This window comes from Phyllobates terribilis, unplaced genomic scaffold, assembly GCF_046119375.1.
Source record: "Phyllobates terribilis strain yellow unplaced genomic scaffold, ASM4611937v1 Scaffold_33__1_contigs__length_13283291, whole genome shotgun sequence".
In the NCBI taxonomy this organism is placed as follows: Eukaryota; Metazoa; Chordata; class Amphibia; order Anura; family Dendrobatidae; genus Phyllobates; species Phyllobates terribilis.
The window spans coordinates 12,754,684-12,761,223 of record NW_027362793.1 but is presented as its reverse complement, the minus strand read 5'-3'; the positions used below and the strand labels follow the sequence as shown (position 1 = coordinate 12,761,223).

The 6,540-nt window shown below is 48.3% G+C and overlaps 1 pseudogene; it reads right to left on the bottom strand.

The window, feature by feature from the left end:
• Window positions 1–870: 870 nt before the first annotated feature.
• LOC141180614 (olfactory receptor 2A14-like) lies at window positions 871–2,544 on the bottom strand (annotated as a pseudogene).
• Window positions 2,545–6,540: the final 3,996 nt, after the last annotated feature.

The window sequence follows — 6,540 nt, the reverse complement described above, 5'->3', positions numbered from 1 at the left end:
AATAAATTACATGTACAGTAACCAACACATGCAAAACACAAAATATATATCTCACTCACATATTTATATCTATGTATATATATCTGAATTTGTGTATGTATCTATCTTTATACAGTATATCTACATATATACAGTTGAAACCAGAAGTTTCCATACACTAAATAAAAAGACACATATTCATGTTTTTCTCAATATCTGACATGAAATCAGAATAAACCTTTCCCGTTTTAGGTCATTTAGGATTACCATGATTTTTAATATTTACCAAATACCAGAATAATGAGAGAGAGAGAGAATGTTTTAAGGCATTTTTATTACTTACTGCAAAGTCAAATGTTTCCATACATTTTATTAGTATTTGGTACCATTGCCCTTAAACTGAATGACTTGGGGGAAACGTTTGGGATATCCTACTCACAATAGTTTGAATTTGGGCCGATTCCTCCTGACAAAACTGGTGTAACTGATCCAGGTTTGTAGGTCGCCTTGCTCGCACCTGCCTTTTCAGCTTTCCCATGAATTCCCATTTATGGCAATGTTGCATTATTCAAAAAAATGTAATTCTGGTGTTTTGATTTTTTTCTCGTTACGCCATTTACCGATTGGAATAGTTTATTTTATATTTTAATAGATCGGACTTTTAAGAACGCAGCGATACCTATTTTAAAAACGTTTTTTCACCTTTTATTGCATTTATTAGTCCCTATAGGGGACAACTTGTCCTGCAAAAAAAACAAGAGTCATGGCTCCTAGAAGATGGGAAGAAAAGCAAAAAGAAAAAGGAAAAAAGACAGAAAATCACCCGGTCATGAAAGGGTTAATGTAAATTTATCTTTCTCAGTTTGACATGATGAATACATCACTGCTATGTCATTTAATCCTCAATAACCTCTGAAGAGCTCTCAGGATTTCACTGCTGCGTAGACTGTATATGAGCGGGTTCACCATGGGCACCAGCGTGGAGTAAAACGCTGATAAAATCTGCTTGATGTTCACTGTGTGGTCTGAGAAAGGCATCATGTAATCTACTACACCTGCAGAATAGTAAATTATCATGACAATGAGATGGGATAAGCAGGCGGAGAAGCTTTTTCTTCTTCCTTCCTTTGATTTAATGTGTAAAATCACACGGATTATTCTTACATATGACAAAAAGTTGCAGAAAAGTGGGAAAAATCCAAACAACCCAAACTCAACATAGACTAGGATATAAAAGTCACGGAAGCCACTACTGGATGCATTAAATACGTCTACGGCATCACAGAAGATGTTATGAATAGTAACAACCTTACTGAAGGGCGTTTTATGGAGAAAACTTATAAATAGTGAAGAATTTAGAGCGGCAGAGATCCAGATAACAACAACAATCAGGACACAGATTTTCTTGTTCAAGATCCGGTGGTAGGACAGAGGGTGGCAAATCGCAACTTATCGGTCAAATCCCATGACGAAGAAAAGTATGTCCTCCACACTGACTGCCATGAAGAAAAAGAACATCTGGGTGAAGAACTGGGTGAAGGATATCAGGTCATTCCCTGATAATAAAATATGGAGAAGTTTCGGTATGATGACTGTGGTGTAGCAGATGTGTATGATGGATAAGTTACAGAAGAATTGTTACATGGGGGTGTGTAGATGGACATCCAGACATATCAGTGCAATAACCACTGAATTCAAAGTGATTACAATCAAATAAATGGCTGAGAAAATCCCAGCAATCAATGGCTTATTGATGGTTTTTGATGAGAAAGGCAGAATATGAAATGTTATGTACGTGTTGTTATCCATGAGATAGTCACTTAAATCTGGAAAGAAAAAAGATATCACACAGTATAATCCAATCACTTTCTACTTACAATCCATAAAAAAAAATTTGAAGGAAATTTCATAATTTTCTGAACAAATGTTAACATAAAGTTTGAAATATGCTGAAACAGCAACATTTTCAAAAATGGAACAGTACCACAAAAAAAGGAATATTAAAAAAAACGAGTACCAGTATACTCGCTGGATTCAAGAGGTTGTCTCAAGATAAGCCTTTGTGGCACATCAGTCAGATATGTAAAGTGCTGATTCTGAAAAATAGACTGACATAACTTCCCTTCATTAGAATATTGATATTTTGCTCAGGAGCTGTACCTGTTATTGGAACTGTGGGATTCCAGTCCTTTCAGACGCCCAGTGATCAGACATTGGAGACTTTTTTAGCAGAACACAAGTAAGATCCCTGATTACTTCTAAGAGAATATGAAGAGAGTAAGATGGAGCGCTGCGCTCGATGGCAGACACCTGACTGCGTGCTGGGAATGACCTCTTTTTACTGAGCTTATATAATATATGACTGCAAAGAAATATAGAAATATATAATATTATCCCACGAGGAAATGTCCCTGTGGTTCTGATTGCAATAATTAATTCAAACTTTAAATAACCTGAATTAAACTTTTCTAATTGAAGTCTAAGGGCTGAGGTCTTTGAATGTTTTTCAATGTGCAATGTGGCTGTCATGGACGAGGAGATGTTCATTGAGAAGGATGTGGACATCCTTGTAGCTCCACACTTCGACAACGAGTTTCCATCATGGCAAAAATATATTGTACAGATTCAAGCTCTCAGGTAGGTATTAGGTAGCTGTCAATGAAAACAGCAAGGGGAATCACGCAGATCCCATCATTGACACCAGTTGTTCGCAAGTAACACTGGAGAGACAGCACAGATCCCACCGATGCCACCAGTTTGTCAGGGGAACACAACCCCAATGCCTCCAATCATCAGGACAATTATGCAATTGACTGACAAGTGATGTATGAGGCCGCTACTATTTCAATTGCTAGACCGGTTATTAGGGAACTCACAGTGAGCGTATGGTATATATGTGGTGCACCGAGTACCCCACGGCCCAGGGGGTGCATCATACTTGGTGTCAGGAACAGGATATGATCCCACCCGTTATCACCGGGTATTGTGCACCTAGAGACTGTATTGTATACTGAATGTAGCACCCGCCCCAGATGAACGGGCACCATTATATGCGAACCAAAAGACAACAAGAGACCGCCTCCCATCGTGGGCCGGGTCCCAGAATGGCGCCAAAGATGGAGCACGCCCCAAGCAGCAGTGACCATGAATGTGGATGTGTCCATCAAGGTGTGGGGAGCTGCCCCCAGGTGTGGCCGACAGCAAGCAGCCATGGGACCGCACCCGAAAGGGGAGAGGAAAAAAGAAGAAGACTGGGAGACAGGGTGTGGTCTTAAGCAGACCAGACAGACCACACCCGGCAGGCAAGATGGAAGGAGGTGAGCCTGGTACTCCGGCCTGCGGCCTGCAGCAAGACGAGACACCTCTTATCTTGGGAGAGGTGATTAGTAAGCTGTCTCTGGAGGACGCGGAGTTCCTCCACGCTGAGATGTGTGAGCTAAGTTGGCGGATGGGAGAGGCCCAGAAAACAGCCATCGCCGGCTGGAAGAGAGTGGATCTGGAGAAGTTGAGAGCGAGACGGCAGCAAGCACCGGAGTCCATTGGCAGTGCCCCAGCCCCGGCGGAGCCTAACCAGAACCAGGAGGCAGAGAGCATAGCAGGAGTGGCCACGGGAGCAGGTAGGAAGAGTTTCCCTGTCCCGGGCGCAGACCGCGCTGACTTGCTCCTGGGCCCCCTGGCGGCACCTCCATACCTGGGCGCTCACGCTTCCGACTTGCTCCAAAGCCCAGAGTCTACTACACCGGGTGCTTGCTCCGCCGACCAGCTCCGCGATCCCCTGGCGGAATCCCCATAAGACCCGGACGCCTGCTCAGCTGACCTGCTCCTGGGCCCCCAACCGGAGCCACCAGCCCTCGCACCTGAGTGGACATATAGAGGCCCCACTTATGACTGGTCGGCCAGGAATGAAGACCAGGGGGGACTCCCTCTGACGCCCACGCCTGCACCCCCGGTCGCCTGCCCAGGAGGAGAGGAGTTCTGGTGGGACGACCGGGAAAGGGACCTCATGGGGTTCCCGCTGGAAACGCAGGCCCAGGCCTACTGGAGGGAAGAGCACTGCAGGAGGGAGCTCCTGCAGTTGGAAAAGGAGCGCTATGACCGGCAGGTGCGTTGGGAGCACATGGAGGCCCGAAACATGGCGGCCATGGCCCGGGCCCGCCAGGCAAAGTCCACTACACCCTGTCCCCGTCTGGAGGGGATAGTGGTCAAATTTGACTTGGACAATGGGTGGGGCTTTGTACGGGAGCCCCACACTGATAGGGACGTATTCGTTAACCGGCGGGATGTAGAACCCCACCTCCAACTGGGGCATCCCGGCCAGGACCTATTCCCCGGTGACTATGTCACCTTTACACGCCACAAGGGCAAATGCGGGTGGTATGCCCTTCAGGTGTACTGGGTGGCAAGAATAAGAGACATGCCCCCGCAGTCCCAGGCTGCAGACCCGGCTGGGTCAGCCTGTAAAAATCAGGAATTTCCTCCCCGGAGGGAACCTCACTACTGAACTATTTGCTCTAAAAGCTGCACTGTATATAGTTACCTGGAAAAGTATGGCAGAGACACTGCAAGTTTGACAGATTTATGTGTGTGTTTATTTGATTACCCGGTAACGGTACCAGAACTGACAGGCTGAGGACTGTGAGCAGCAAAAAACTAGTAATTGTAAATAATTGCACATCTTAAAGTGCCCCTTATTGGTTTTATCTCTACAAAGCTGACCTCAGAACAAAAACCTGTTTGGCGTGGCCGAAGACATGGTCCAACACCTGGATCACCTGTGCCCTGCAGCCACGCCAAGGGCCTACGTTGAGGGTTTTCGGACGGGTCCCTCATGCTCATGTTTGCTAGTTTGCACCTTGATAAAGAGAATGAACACCCGGTAGCAGATCGCGCTGTAACCTGTTGGCACATCTTTTATGAGAAAAATTTTTATGTGAGAAATGTTTTATATGTATGAAGAAAAATGTTTTTTAAGAAGTCTTACAATGTTTTGATAAAAACGTAACCTGTAACGTTCAAGAAAAAGTGCCTCCCATAAAGGGAAGAAATGTTATGTTTATGATCTTATATGTGATGCATCTAAAAATTAGCATGTCTGTAATATACCCTGTTTTTACTCTGTTCCAGCCCGCGGACGTACTGTGCTTTACCAATGTGGCGCCCCTGCGGGTTCAGTCACCACAGAGGTACTGCACCCAGAGGTGTGGTATCTCATTCTCAGGTAAGGATAGAGTGCTGCCCGGGACCCTAACATCTGCATCCAGCACATCCACTTCAGTAGGGCAGGGCGAGATTGCCCCTAAGAGAAAACACAGTCCCTGGTCCCTGGCTGAAGTGGAGGGGAACCAAGTGAGGGGGAACCATGTAGTGGGTGTGGGTGGAGGAAGCAGTTTAGTGGAGCATGAAAGGAAGCTGTATAAAATGGGTGTTATGCACACGCCCGGGCTGAGCGGCGTGTGCGTGTGATTGTAGTGATTCCACTGGACCATGAACCGGAGAGTGCCTGGAGGGGCGTGACTAAGTATCTGGCCGATCCGACCAAGATGGCACGACGGCATACGACGCCAGTGCACCAGGGAGAAACCGGGCAGAGGGACCAGGTGCTACTCCAGGTCAAACTCCGGACACGGGGGTTGACCCACACAGGGATTACTGGATCAGGCTGGTTAGGCTGGCGCACAGACTGGAGGGTATAGACAGGCACGACTGGTATGCAGGCAGGCGGGTAAAGGCAAGCGCAGCTAGAGTGCAGACAGGGAGGCACTAGCAGGTAGGAACACAGGCGGGATAGGACCCAGTACACACTGGGACTCAGGAACAATACAGGTAGAGGGGTACAGGCAAGCACAGCTAGAGTGCAGACAGGGAGGCACTAGCAGGTAGGAACACAGGCGGGATAGGACCCAGTACACACTGGGACTCAGGAACAGGCAGGTTAGGCTGGCACAGACTGGTGGATATAAGCAAACACGGCAGGTATGCAGATGGGTGGATACAGGCGAGTATGCAGGCAGGGAGGTACTGGCCGAAAGGACGGGCTGAAGCACAGAAAGGTTAAGACCCAGTACAGACTGGGTCACAGAACCGCAGATGCGGTAGACAACCACAGCAGAGAGGGAACGCCCGAAGCGGTGGGCAAGAACAGAGCAGGACGGGGCTGCAGGAGCAGCGAGCACAAGCAGGGCAGGACAGGACTGCCGGAGCAGCGGGCAGAAGCAGGGCAGGACAGGACTGCCGGAGCAGCGGGCAGAAGCAGGGCAGGACAGGACTGCCGGAGCAGCGGGCAGAAGCAGGGCAGGACAGGACTGCCGGAGCAGCGGGCAGAAGCAGGGCAGGACAGGACTGCCGGAGCAGCGGGCAGAAGCAGGGCAGGACAGGACTGCCGGAGCAGCGGGCAGAAGCAGGGCAGGACAGGACTGCCGGAGCAGCGGGCAGAAGCAGGGCAGGACAGGACTGCCGGAGCAGCGGGCAGAAGCAGGGCAGGACAGGACTGCCGGAGCAGCGGGCAGAGGAGTCAGAGCAGGCTAGGCTGAGTAGGGGGGACAGGGCTCTGTTCACACGGAA